General features: G+C 46.2%; 1 protein-coding gene across 1 annotated transcript in view; it reads left to right on the forward strand.

Annotated features, from left to right (window-relative positions):
* Positions 1 to 1562: 1562 nt before the first annotated feature.
* The window catches only part of IL1RAP (interleukin 1 receptor accessory protein), a 116431-nt gene continuing 103352 nt past the window's right edge, over positions 1563 to 14641 (forward strand). Inside the window, exon 1 of the mRNA XM_055307962.1 lies at positions 1563 to 1703. The gene's annotated coding sequence lies outside the window, so the exon portion shown is untranslated. The remainder of the gene's footprint in view (positions 1704 to 14641) is intronic.

The following is a 14641-nucleotide window of genomic DNA, read 5'->3' on the forward strand; positions in this document are numbered from 1 at the left end:
CAGTTTTATTTTTGCTTCGTACAGATGATTTTAAGAATTCTTTTGGATTATTTGCTTTTGGGTTCAGTAACAATGTTGTGAGCATGTATTGTGCGTCAGGTATCCAGAGACAAGGAATCGTTTCCCAGGGTTAATTTTCATAAGGGATATTAGTAAGTGCAATAACAACAATATTTCTACAGCTTGGGTTATCCTGTTATTCTGCCCTGGGGAGTTAAGCTCCTTGAAGGCAGGGCCACGGAGTTTGACAGTTCTGGCCCTCTCTGGTAGAGACTGCCACCTGCTGGTTGCACCTGCCAGTTCATTCGGCACCTTTTCTTCTTTCATCTTTTTCCTTTTTTTTTTTTTTCCTCCTTCGCCTTAATTGCTTTCTCTGGATCTCGATTTCTTGGTTAAATTAATAAGATTCAGTTAGGTGGGAAACTAACTCTAAATGTGGGGGGAAAAATCAAGGAGATGGCGGTGGTGGGCACGGCCTGTGCGAAGAGACACCTGACTGTGGTAGACGGCCTTTGTTAGGAGGTGTCAGAAATGGGGACAGTTGGTGACAGGGCCCTGCCAGTCAGGAAGAAATCGAGGGATTACCACCAACAGAAGGCTCTTGAACAAAGAACAGTGAAAGTCCTTATGAACCGTGTTAGGATGATTACAGAGACGTATCATCTAGAATGAGAGAGAACAGTTGAGGGCTCTGATAGAAATCTGGAGAAATGGGGGCAACCCCGGGTGGCTCAGCGGTTTGGCGCCACCTTCAGCCCAGGGTGTGATCCTGGAGACCCAGGATCAAGTCCCACGTCGGGCTCCCTGCTTGGAGCCTGCTTCTCCCTCTGCCTGTGTCTCTGCCTCTCTCTCTCTCTCTCTCTGTCTCTCATGAATAAATAAATAAAATCTTAAAAAACTCTGGAGAAATGGGAATGAATGAATGAGAAGTAATATTTTTGAGATGATTTCCTTCCATAACTATCATTCATTCATTCATTCATTCATCCATCCATTCCGCATGTACTGGGGGCCTACTTTGTGCCAGGCACCGTGCTAGGCACTGGGTATCCCCCGCCCCCCAGTGGAAAATACAGATTCGGTCCTGCTGTCATGACCATGTGTCTGTCCCACGACTGTCACTCGTGGCGGAGCAAGAGTTCCGGAACAAGGAAAATCGAGTCTTTTCCTCCTGCCGCGCTCTGCGCTGGGCACGCGGTGGGCGCGCGCACATCCTGTCGCCCCAATTGATCCGGGGCCTCGCTGAGTGCGCAGAGCGGGGGGGTCGGGGGGGCAGCGACCCGGCCCCCTCCCCCCCCGTGCCCCCCCCCCGTCCCCCGAGGGCGCGCTCCGGCCGGCGCAGGCGGTGGCAGGGGGCGCCCCGGCAGCCTCGGCCCCGCGCGGCCCCTCCTCGCCGCGGGCGGAGCTGCCCTCGGAGCCGCCCCGCGGCCGCAGCTCGGCGGAGCCCGGGGCGCGGGGGCCGGAGCCCGGGCGGCGGGTGGAGCCCGAGCCGCGCGGCGGCGGCCAATCGCGCCGCGCGGGGGGAGGAGCCCCAAAGGGGGAAAAAGAAAGTGCGGCGGAAAGTAAGAGGCTCATCGGGGGGGACGACCGGCCGGATCGGGGTCCCCGGGCTGCGCTCGGGCCGGACTGGGCGGGAGGAGCCGAGCCGGGCGAGCCTGCCCCCGCGCCCCGGTGCGCCGCGCCCGCTCTGCCCCCCGGGGAAGGTGAGTGTCGCGCGGTCCTGGGGGCTCGGAGGAAGCGCCCCCCCACGGAATCTCGGGGAGGAAGGACCCTCGCGGACCGGCTCGCCCACCCCTCTTCGTTCCCAGGAGGACACGCTGAGGCACAGAGCGAGTGGGATGGGCCGCACCGCCAAGTAGTGCTGTGCCCGGGACTCGAACCCAGCTCGGAGCCCCCTCTCTGCCTTGGGGGGGTTTAGGGACCGCAGTTGGGGGACGGCTGCGCCAGGCTGCACCCCGCGTCCGGCCCTGGAAGAGATGCACCCGCTGCACCCCCGCCCGCGCGGGCTGCTCCGGGGCGCTGCTGCGAGCGGCGTGGGTGGGAGCGGGCGGTGTGTCCCGGCGCGCCTCCTGCCGCTGCCTGCCGCGGTCCCGGCCGGCTGGGGAAAGGCTGCTCGCGGCTTCGCCCCGGCCTCCCCTGACCTGCTTTCTCAGAAGATGCCCCTGCCCTGGGCGTCTGCCGGGCTCCTGGGTGGGGGCGGGGTGGGGGGGGCGCTGGCGCGGGAGGGACGTCGGGGGCCGCGGCCTGGGGTTGGTGCTCGCAGCTGGCCCCCCGCGCGGGGGGAGGAGGCTGGCGGTCCCGTAGCCGAGAGGATGCCCCTCGGTGCGCAATGCTGGCCTTGCGGAGCCCGGGCCCCTGCCCTGCCCCTGCCCCTGCCCCTGCCCCTGCCCCTGCCCCTGCCGGGTGCCGGGAGCGAGCGAGGAAGCCGAGCGTAAGACAGAAATCACAAACCTGAAAAGCAAACTTCTGCTGTTTCCTTTAAGAGCCAGTCGCTAGCGTGTCTCCCCTCCGCTCCCGGTGGCGACATAGAGACCCACCCCCGGCGGAGGAAATAGAGACCCACCGCGCCCGGGAGGCGCCCCGGCCGGGGACCTGGGCCCGGGAGGACGGTTCACCGGGCTTGGGCTCCAGCTCCGCGGAGCAGCGGCTGGGTGAGCTTGGCCCGGCTGGTGGCCCACCTCTCTGGTGGTCGGTAGCCTCGGCAACCTGCAGATTGTGAGGATCACAACGACCCCCGGGGGTAGCTGGGAGGATGAAATGGGATCGTTCAAGTGGTAGGTCTAGCGCAGTGCCTGCCCTGGCATCTGGTTAATTTGAGATTGGTGGTCACTGTTGTAGATACTGCTCTACGCTGACCCTGGAGACAGTGGATTTTCAGAAAGATGATTTCATACTACCTTAAGGTGACTTTTCCTTTCCTTTCCTTTTCCTTTCCTTTTCCTTTTCCTTTCCTTTTCCCTTCCCTTCCCTTCCCTTCCTTTCCTTTCCTTTCCTTTCCTTTCCTTTCCTTTCCTTTCCTTTCCTTTCCTTTCCTTTCCTTTCCTTTCCTTTCCTTTCCTTTCCTTTCCTCTCTTTCCTTTCCCTTCTCTCTCTTTCTTTCTTTCTTTCTTTCTTTCTTCTTCTTTCTTTCTTTCTTTCTTTCTTTCTATTTCTTCTTTCTTTCTTTTTCTTTTCCTTTTTTTAAATCTGGAATGTTGTGGCTTTTTATTTTTCTTATTTGGAGTTTGAACAGCTTTTATAGGAAGTGTTTTCCGAGTGCTGTCTCCGTGTGACTTTGATCATGGCTGCTTGAGTTGGAATACAGAATTATTGTTACTCAGTGATGCCAAGCCCTTTGTTTTTAGGCCAAGCCTCAGGTCCAGGAAGCTCTGATCTGAGGCATCCTTCTTTCCTGGCAAAGAGGGTCTCGAATCTGGTGAAAAGGAGAAAGGCAAGAGAAGTTGGAAGTCCCGTCTCTGTTACAGACTGCGCTAAGCCTTGTATTCTTGCTGTCTTATGTCAGACAAGCAACTTTATGTGTCCTTTCGTGGGGAAAAGAGCAACACAATTCTCATGTATTTCTTTGGGATTATGCTGTGATGTTGCTAAATTCAGTCCCTCTGGATTCAAACTTACCTTATTTAAACATAAATACTACACATGCCTACTCTAGTCTTCCTTAGTTATTGTTCTTTTAAAACGAACTAGCTCCCCTCATATATCGCCACCAGGCTCATGAACATTGATTTTATTCTGATTGACTTCATACAGTTATTTACTACCATCTCTTGGCTGTGCTGTAAGTCCCCGAATTGAGTGTGCAGCATTTAGAGTTGGCTGCCTGCTTCCCAGTCCGTCCCATTTGCGTGGGGGTATTGATGCTGCATGGGAGGGGGTGTGATACATCTTGAGGGGAGGGAGGCACTTGGTGGCGCCCCTCTAGGTACCTCCCGCACCAGCGTTTGCAGAGGCTGGGATCACTTGCTTCCGTGTGCATGCATTGTGATGAGCTGGCCGGGATGCATCTGAACGCGTGCCTGAGGAATAGGGGACTTGTGGGGCAAAAGGAAAATGTTTAAATAATAATAATTTTAAAAAAAAGGTCAGAACAAGGGGATGGAAGGGAGATTGGAAGGTAATTTTTTTAGGTTCTGGTTCTTTTTAAGAAAGGTTACCCAGTCACACCTTGCCTCCTTATCCAGATTGTTACAAAAGCCATACATACATATATAGAGAACTTTAAAATTTCCAAAGCATGGTCCATATGTATTCTCTTTCTTGCTCCTGGGGTAGCCCTGGGAGAAGGACATGGCAGGCATATTATTGGTGGCAGGGGCTCAGGTTTTGTGGTCAAATTCAAACTTCAGCCCTAATGCCTCTGCAGCTAGGAAATACTGAGTGATTTATTTCACCGATCAGAGCTTTGGTTTTTATCCAGTTCTAACATGGTAAAGAAAATGCTTACCCCAAGGATTTGTATGAGGATAAAATTAAGTGGAATAATGCAAAGTGTATGTAGTGAATAGGTGCTCATTAAAGATCTCGTCTTGGCTGATCTCCATTTTACTGAGAAAGAGAACAAGTGAGACTCAGAAAAACAAGAGAGATTGCCCAGAGTCACATGGTTATTACGTTTCAGCCCTGGGAGTACAGTTCCCACCTTGTAACTTCTAGTTAAGGGCTTTTCCTGTCACACCCCGTCACCTCTCCAATGAGTTCTTTAACAATTTATGTTAGTTAGGTTGATTTTATTGGGCTGGTGACTGCAGGGTATCCTTTCTGTCCCAAAGAGGATATTTCCTTGCTGAACGAACAATCTATAAACAGGCTCTTTGGAGGTTAGCAAGGCCAGCTCTCCAGAGAGGAAGTTCAAAAGCCTGGATCTCTAAGGCAATCTTCCTCCTCTTCTGCATTTGATGTAGAGCACCTTCCACTCCTAAAATGAAGGGACCTGTGAAGACATAAAGTTCAGAATGATATTACATATTTCTTCCTGTTCTGAGTGGTTTTTTTTTTCCTTCTGTCATCCTTGTGCTAATTCACAGGGTAGTAGGAAGATTGAGGAACAAATGTCATGAGTGGCCAGAGTGTTCTTCTCTCTGTCCCTGATTCTGTGGGTGCAGGATGGAATAGAGAGCAGTATGCAGAGGCAGCATTTGCAGAAAAGACCACTCGCCGCTTGCTGGCGGTGCTGATCACTGGTCTGGAGCCTCAGTCCTCCCTGTGGGAGCTGATGGCTGCAGGCTTCTGTAGGAAAATGAACAGATCTGTTTCTGGCCCAGGCAATGGGGCCATTTATCCGTTGAGACTCCCCACAGGCCGTCGGGTTTCTCTGCAGCAAGCAGGCAGGCTTGCAAATGTAGTTTCTGGGAGAAACGTTTTGCTCCTTGCTTTTGGCATTTGGAAGCATGTGTTTGCTTTTGCCAAAAGGTAGCCAGTTAGCGTCGTCTTACCTGGCACTGTTAGAACAGCAGAATGTGGCTGGAGGAAATCAGCAGAGGAGGAAAGAAAGAACATAAAGGTTATCTGCAGCACACACACAGTTTCATTTGTTGCTCAACTTTGTCAGGGCTTCTGCTGGTGACACAGATGTAGGATCTGGTGAGTCACTGTCGCCTTGCCCGTGAAATATTACAGAGAGCCACCTACTGTGCTCTTTGCCCATTTTGGAAATCGTTCTGGGAGAGAAATAAAAACCTCAAAGAATGGGAAAGTTACAGAACATTTGACACCTGATATTTGGGGGGGGGGGTTAATTCAGGTTAGCTACTCATTGGCTCAGGGTTTGTTTGTTTTCTTTTTTTTAGGAAGTGAGAGTGCACTGATGGGGTTGTGGCCTTGATGGGGAGACCTCCTGGTAGCCTGACTTGATTGTGCCTTAGCTCTGGCACCAGAGGCAGCGTGGAGCTGTAGCGTCTGACAGGTCCCCGAGGCAAGTTAGTGTACTGCGGTGGGCCTCAGGCTCCTCAGCCAGGACACAAGGGCCCCAACGCCTGCCCGGAAGCTGGGGTCCCTACCCCAGCACCTTATTCACGGGAGGCATTTAATAAACACAAATTATTTCTTCTGCCATTGGTTCTTTCAATTTATTTGTCTGTTAAATTGTGAAAATCAAAATTTAATAGCTACTCTCTCCTGAACTCCATCATGGATCGTACTAAGTGCTTTATGGGTATCACCTCATTGAATCCTTGCAATGATCCTGTATGGTTTTGGAGGCAGCTGAAGCTCAGAGAGGTTAAGAAGGTGAGAAACACCTGAAATCGTGTGGCCTCTGGCCTAGGACTGAGGGCTTGGGTGAGGACACCCCCCACCCATCTCCATCCTGCCATTCTGATTGGGGTCTTCCCTTGCCTGTGACTTGAGAAGTCTCTGGTGCTGGACCTCAAATGTGAGGGAGCTGTAGCAGATGATCCCCAAGGTTCTTCTGCTGCAATACATTGTTATTTTTCTTTAAAATTCCTTTCAACTGGGATGCCTGGGTGGCTCAGTCAGTTAAGCTTCTGCCTTCAGCTCAGGTCATGATCTCAGGGTCCTGGGATCCAGCCCCACATGCCCGCAACACCCCATGGCACTGGGCTCCCCGCTCAGTGGGAGAGCCTGTGTTTCCCTCTCCCCACGCCCCACCCCTGCTCTTTCTCTCTCTCAAATAGATAAATAAAATCTTTTTTTAAAAAAAAGATTCAACTCTGAAATTCTGTCTCCGTATATCTTTGTGAAAGTTGAGGCTAGAAGGGGAAAGGAGAATAAAGAGAAAATGCCCTGATGTTTTATGCCAAGAGATCTATTTTCCGGTCAAAAAGAGGAGGGCAAAGGAAATCAGCATTCATTGGTGCGTGCGCTCCTGTCATTTCACTTAAGCATAAAACGAACTCTCAGTTATATATTATTGTCTGCCTTTTACAGATGAAAGAGCTAAGGCACAGGGAGACTTACAGACTGGCTCAAGGTTAGTCAGTTAGTAAGAACTAGAACCGGTGTGTGCCTGAGTGCAAAGGCGTTTGGTCTACTGTACCACGTTTGCTAGACCCAACACCATAAAGTCGGAGGATTTGCGTAGCTAGATCCGGGAATGTCCCCTTCCCGTGTCCTGACACCATACCGCCTCGGCAGCCCTGTCCTCTCCTCCTCTACCTTCCTACGCCTGCTGCTGGAATCCTATCCTTCCCAGGCCATGGGACCCCTCGAAATGCTTCTACCATCTTCTCTCTGTCTCTATCATGATTTTAAAGATTTATTGGCTTGTTTTCACTCTGGGCCAGTAACTTGTCCCTATGTGTTCTTATCCAAGTCTCTGAATAGCACCTAAGTAGCCAAGGCACATAGCAGCAGTGCCTTATTTATAAAAAGTGCAGAGTTAAGTGAATGATGGCTTCATACTATGTCAGGTAGGCCCAGCACTGGCCTTCTAGTTTTTCTCACACTTTATTATATGATTAATTATCCCAGAGGCTGTCTCTATAGGCTTGGAAGGTAGCTTTCATTTCCTTTAATGTTATGGTCACCAAATCAGAAAAATGCTAAGGAGTCACAGACTCTAAGAAGGTTGGCCATCACTGGCTCAATGATGGATAAAGGACATTTTTATCCTAGTAATGAAGGGTGTTTTTCAGCAAACACAGGGAAGGAAGTGCTGCTTGCATATATTGACAGCAAGGCCAGCATCAAGTGTCATAAATTAATTACCTGAAAGAAAGTAGGAAGTTTCCAGGGAAGTGGGTAGCTGTGATGAACTTCGATCTCAAGATTTCTAAGTCATGAAGAATGTGTATCTGTCCAGCCATTATTTGATATAATTGGAGTAAAAACAGGTGACCTTTTATATCTAGCCTATATCCAGGAGAAGCCTCTGGTTTCTACCTGTCTGGCATGTAAGTCCTTATGATTACACTGGTTTCCTCGTTTCCCAACCAATGCCAAAGCCAACAGAAAAGATAACCTGTCACTTTATAAACTGATATCTGAAAAGTGGTCTTTTCATAGATAACACAGTTCCTTAAGCCAGTTATGGTTAGATGCTATGGTAACCTAAAATTGTGGCTATGTAACATTCATAAGCTTTAGCACGAGACCAACTTCCCTGCGTGCGACTTTGGACAAAGTCTTTGTTCTGTCTCTGCTTTATTTTCATCATCTGTAAAAGGGGATAATAAAACCCATTTCATCAGGCTTTTGACAGGTGTCAGTCATATGCCATAACATTTATTAAGGGCCTGGTGCATGGGGAATTTAACCTTTATTATGATTAACGGCTGCGATGATACTCAGTTGCATGCCCAAATAGATATTGGAATAGAAAGTACAAGACTTAGGTTCAAATAATAACGGTCTTAGTTTATGTAGAACTTTAAGCCCTCAAAATGATTGTTATTATACACACACACACACATTTTTTTTTACAATAACCTGAGGTAATTAAAGGCACGTGTCGCTCATACCATTGACCTCCGGAGTCTGAGAGTCTAAATATCGCTAAGGCCACGCAGCAAGCAAATCGTGGAGCTGGGATGTGGACCTCAGCTTTCTAACTCCAACTTATGTGGGTTTTTCCCCCTTTAATGATTCAGTCCAACAGCCTCACTGCTGTTTAATTGCTTTTCCTTCTCAGAGTCCTTTTTCTCACTTCTAAAATGAGAAATTTGGACAAGGAGCCAAATTTGAATACGGTAGTCTATGAATAAGGTAGTCTAAGGTGGTCTTAGGTAGTCTATGAATCTGTGCCTGTATTGTAATGACTGGGGAGATACCATGAAAAGCTAAGAGAAGAACTGCCCTCTTCTTTCCCACAGAGGCAGGCACACAGCATGGCGTGTGGGGCGCCCAAATCCCAGATACCAGCAGCTTCCTTGTCCTCAGTGAGACTCATAACTGAGTGCTGCACTGGGAGTCCACACAGACATGTCCTTCAGGATGTGATTCTGCTATATGCCCATGACCTGTAACCTTTTTCCCTTCAGGATCCAGGTTTGGGGGTGGGAAGAGAAAATAGATGGCTGGGTTATGCACACTGACATTTATTGTTTGGGAAATGAAAAGAGAGCCTTCTTATATAAAGCAAGCTCTGTATCACCATTAATCACCATAATCTTCTACAAAGAAATAAAGAGATAAAATATTTGGCTTTCATTTGAATTTTAGCATTATGAGTGCATATTTTTTGCTTTCTTCTTTTGAGCTAATTTAGTGCCCATGGAAGAAGCTTGGCTCTCATTGAATAAATATAGGAGTTCTTTCAACTTACAGAAATGATGGATGCTGGAGAGTGGAAATACACACTAAATAGCACTTTTCTGGAAGATTAGACTTCGGTTTCCAATTATGGAATGAAACAATTGCAGGAGTTGGGGATTGAATGGTTAGAGTGGGTGGTGAAAAGTTGGCTGGCTTTAGAGTCATTGAATCCTAGATACTGCTTGCTTAGCCTGTGCAGACTTAGTTTCCTCATCTGAGAAATGGTAATTAGCATAGTCTAGCTATCTCCTGGATAGATGCACATCTATATCGATATCTGTACCTGTATCTATATATTTGTATATATTACCGAGGTTAAAGTCAGATAAAATATATAAGTCCCTAGCACTTAAAACCTGACACCCAAAGGGCCCTCAATAAACACTCATTCCTCTGCTCATTCAGCATTGTTGTTTACCCCAAATCCTCATCCAGAAGATGAAATTCACATGAAACACAGATGGAGAGGGGGTGTTATTGAGTAGTTGCTTCCACTGATCTAAGGAAATTTTTCCCAATTTGACAAACAGTGGGGATGGTAAGGATGGGAAGTGAGCGTGATGTTTACTTTAAAATATCTGGAAAGTTTTCATGTGGGAGATGAATTGGACTGCTGAGAAATTGTGGTTCATGGACCATGTACATGTGGTGCATGGAGACATCTGGACAGCTTGTTAAGGAAGCAGGCGGCTAGGGCCTCTGCACTGAAGTCTCAGAATCATTGGATCAGAATTTTCTAGACCAAGAGGCAGTATATTGTAGGGGTCTGGAGTTTTGTTACATAGGTTCATATTCTGGCTCCATTTGTATAATCCTGGGCAAGTTACCTACTTAATTTCTTTTTGTGAAATGAGGTAAACACAATATATAACTTATTGGATTGCTGTGATGACTAAGTCCATTAATACAAATGAAATTCCCAGAACAGTGGACTGGCACAAGAAACCACACGCTCTTTCACTCAGTGTGTAAGCCAGTCTTTAAAATACCTTGTAAGGCCAGGTATGGTTTGCATTGTTTCCTCTCTGCCCTAGTTGCTCAAATAACCGCAAAGCTAACTCTTTCATCTTCATGAAGCTTGTGCTCAAATATCCTCTCAGTGAAGGCTGAGTGAATTGCTGTATATAAAATTGCTCTGCATCCTGCCTCCCATCTCCACCCATGCCAGTGCTCGTCTCACGGACCCATTCTGCTTTTCCTTTGTCAGCTTCCACATATGATTTAATTAATTTACTTAGTCTATCTATTGTTTGCCTCCCATGAGAATGTAACACCCACAAGACCAGAGACCCTGCTGCCTGCTATATCCCATGAACAGGCCCAGTGAACAGCATCTGCTTAATCATAAATAAATGATGAGTAAATAAATTCCTAGATAAGTGTTAGTATAATTATTTGTTCTCAAGGGGTAGAAAGAAAGAGATGGAACTGGACAAGAAAATAAATTATATATGTAATATTGAAATAAAAAAACTTGTTTTGTACACAGACATCTATACACACATATGTACACTTAAACACACATATATGCATATGTGTGTTTGTGCTGAAAATTGCCCTAGAAAAGGTGACATTTGAATTAATGGAAAAGCCTGTGAAGGAGCCATGCTGGTCTGATATCATGGTTGAGGTGACAGGGGCCAGGTGACAGGAAGAGCAGTGGTGGAAATAAGATCCTAAAATAAGCTGGGGTCACAGGAGGCTTTCTTGTGGGCCATGAGAAGGAGTTGGGATTTTATGCAAAATGCAGCAGGAGATCACCGAAAGGACTGAAGTAGGATGGTGACCAGGTTTGACGTATTTGGAGCCTCAAACAGAGAGTGAAGGAAGATGGAAGAATTTATGTATAAGGTGAGTGGTTAAACTGCTTTGATCTCGTATAGGGTCCTATGAACAGAGGAGAAAGACAGTTCCATTTCATTGACCTGTCATTCATAGACCTTTCCATTAGAATGTCTCAAAGCAAACACACACACACACACACACACACACACACACACACACACCACACATAGGCAAAGTAAGCAAAACCAGATTCCTTTGTTGTTTCTCAAATGATATCATCTTTAAAAAAATTGAGAGAGAAAGAGAGGGGTGCCTGGATGGCTCAGTTGGTTAAGTGTCTGCCTTCAGCTCAGGTTATGATCCCCGGGTCTTCAGTGTCCTGAGATCGAGTCCCGCATCAGGCTCCTTGTTCAGTGGGGAGCCTGCTTCTCCCTCTGCCCCTTCCCCTGCTTGTGCTCTTTCTCTCTCTCATGCTGTCTTTCTCTCAAATAAATAAATAAAATCTTTTAGGGAGAAAGGGAGAGAGAGAGCAGCGGGGAGGGGCCCAAGGGAGAGAGACACACACACACACAGAGAGAGAGAGAGAGAGAGAGAGAGAGAGAATCTGCAGCAGACTCCCTGCTGAGTGGGGAGCCTGACGGAGGGCTTGATCTCAGGATCCTGAGATCATGACGTGAGCCAAAATCGAGAGTCGGACGCTTAACCGACTGAACCACCCAGGTGCCCCTCAAATGATATCATTCTTATTTCCACATACAATGTGGAAATGTATGAAAATGTATGCACTGTTGCGCAATTCAATTCAGCTGGAAATTTTACAATTCTTGTGGAGGTGTTTTATGTCATCAATTCCTCAAAACATTGGACCCAGAGCTAATTCCTTACAAGAGTTTCAGTACCAGCGTCTGAAATCTGATGAATTGAGGAGTGAGCATATGAAAGGCAAATTTAATTCCATGTAAGATCAATTTCTTCTTTCTGACTCTACAAATCTAAACGGCGCTGAACTCTTCAAGATATAGAGCTCCTCCCTCCTCCATGAAGTCTTTACTGAGCTACGCATATATAGTCTCCTGTTGCCTGTAATAATATAAATGAAAAACAGCTTGCTAACATGTGCCGGGCATCTTTCAAGTGCTTTACAAATATTAGCTTATTGAAACCAAAGAATAACTTTATCCTCTATTACTTCTCTTTGAGCCTCAAAGTCACAGTTGGTTAGCGGTAGAGCCAGTATTTGAATTTGGGGCAAACGTAACCACTATACCATTCTGCCTTCTGATTGTAAGTGACTCTGAATATTTTATTCACGTCTATTCGTCCCACTTCATGGTGACTCATATGAAGGGATAGTTCAATAAATGCATTGAATCATTGAATGAACACGTGACCCGTTCTTTCAGGTCGTATCATTTCAATAGCATGTAGTGGTAAAAAATGTGGATTTTACACTGAGACAATGTGTGCAGGGTAATGCTACTGACTACCTCTGGGATGTGGTAAATTTACTTACCATCTTTAAACCTGTGTCCTCATCTGCATTGTTGGCACGAGAATAGAAGGGTTGTTAGGATTAAGTATGTACATAAAGCGCTTAGCACAGGGCCTGGAACGTAATTAGTGCTCAGTCCATTTGAGCTATTTTTATTATTTTTTGAACTAAAATAACCTCTGCAAACATGCTTACACTTAAATACTCAGGCAGTTTTTCAGTTGTGCTTATTTTATTAACTTCCTTTAAAAAATCAGAGCCAAAGTTCCAGTCATATAATCAGTGATACTTATTTTGTTCCAGGACCTGTTCTGGCACCTTATCCTCAGCAGAGAACTTCTGCAGGTAGAAGGGCCAGTCCTGTGGAATGATGTGGGAACAAAGATGTTGTAGGACGGCCTTGTCTGTCTCTCTTCCAGACATACCTACAGACAGTACTTCTCAGCCTGCCCATCCTTCTCCCCAGCCAGACTTGACTTGCTGGAAAGTTATTTTGTATTCCAGTGATGGCTCCAGAACATTCCGGGTGGCAAAGGGAAAACAGAAGACGCTGAAATTTTACCCTAGATAACACTTAATGAGGCTAATTTATAGAGCTTGCTGAAAGTTTAGGACCTCTTGCTAGTTATAATCACTAATATTGATCCAGTGCTTCTTGTGTGCCAGGAGCTGTGCTGAATGCTTTATTTTTATTATCTCACTCAATCCTACTGCAACCTTATATAAATTTTAAAATTTAGTTTTAAATCAGGAGGAAAAAATTCAAGAGTGTTATAGTTGCCTCCATATGTGTATCAGGGAGGCTGTGAAAAAATCAAATATTTCTTACCTGTGTTTTGCCACAGTTTTCTTCCAAAGCAAATTGTGCAGGGTTGCAGCACCATTGGACTCTCCAGGAAACTTCCCTGCAGTTAAGAGATGTTTGGCAGAGAAATGAGGCAAAGGTTGTGTAGGGAAGGCAAGAAACTTCATTCTAGTTGACAGTTTATTTTGCCCTAGAAGGAACCAGTAGCAATGAACTCAGTCCTTTTTTGTTGATTGCATTTGCTTGCTTCTTTGTAAGAAACCAATATGGTGCTGACTTACAGTGACCTTTTTTTGTTTTTTTGTTTTTTTCTTTGTGAGATATTTAAAAGGTGTAGCTTTTATCATCCCACATCTCCCAAGTTTGACAATTTCCTTGGCGGAAGGGTCCACATACACAACATACTTACATACACACACAAACATGAGGACAGTGCCTAAATCATAGTTGACACCCACTATATATATTTGTTGAATGAATGCATGACAAAATTTAAAAAACACCCCTTTTCCCCCCTGAGAATGGGAGGTGCTACGAGATTATTTAAAAAAACAGCTTGAATTCAGTATGTATCTTTCTTTCAAAATGTTTGTTTTAAGGGATCCCTGAGTGGCGCAGCGGTTTGGCGCCTGCCTTTGGCCCAGGGCGCGATCCTGGAGACCCGGGATCGAATCCCACGTCGAGCTCCCGGTGCATGGAGCCTGCTTCTCCCTCTCCCTCTGCCTGTGTCTCTGCCTCTCTCTCAATCTCTGTGACTATCATAAATAAATAAATTAAAAAAAATTTTTTGTTTTAAAAATAATTTCAGAAGGAGATTATTCTAAGATATGTGGCATTACTTAATCTTGGTGATTCAAGACAGCTCATTGGAGCAGACTAATTCCTTTAAAATTTATTGAGATGAGATCATTTACCTATGTACTAAATGGCCCTAGACTCATATACTTTTAAATTTGTGTAATCTGATTTTCATAAATTTTCTGTCCTCTCTCTCTTTCATTGTCTGCTATTTTTTTTCTTGCTTTCAGCATGTCTTGCTCTAGCAGCTTTCTCTCCATTCCCCCATATAATTATCTGTTTCCGCTTTACTATAGACTAGGGAGCAAGCTGATGAGTTTTGTTAGAACTGGGTGTATGATAAAAATAAACAGGGTTAGTTACATTCAGATTAGAGAGTCCCTGAGAGAAGGGAATGGAAAGGTAAAGTGGCTACAGGACAGTCTCCATACAAGTGAGGCTATACCATATACAGTGCACGGGGATTTAGTTACCTGTGATCCTAAAAAGGGAATGGTAGCACTGATAATTCATTTACTCTTTTGGGCCATAAGCATTTGCTGAGAATCTTT

This window comes from Nyctereutes procyonoides, unplaced genomic scaffold (assembly GCF_905146905.1).
Source record: "Nyctereutes procyonoides isolate TBG_1078 unplaced genomic scaffold, NYPRO_anot_genome, whole genome shotgun sequence".
NCBI lineage: Eukaryota > Metazoa > Chordata > Mammalia > Carnivora > Canidae > Nyctereutes > Nyctereutes procyonoides.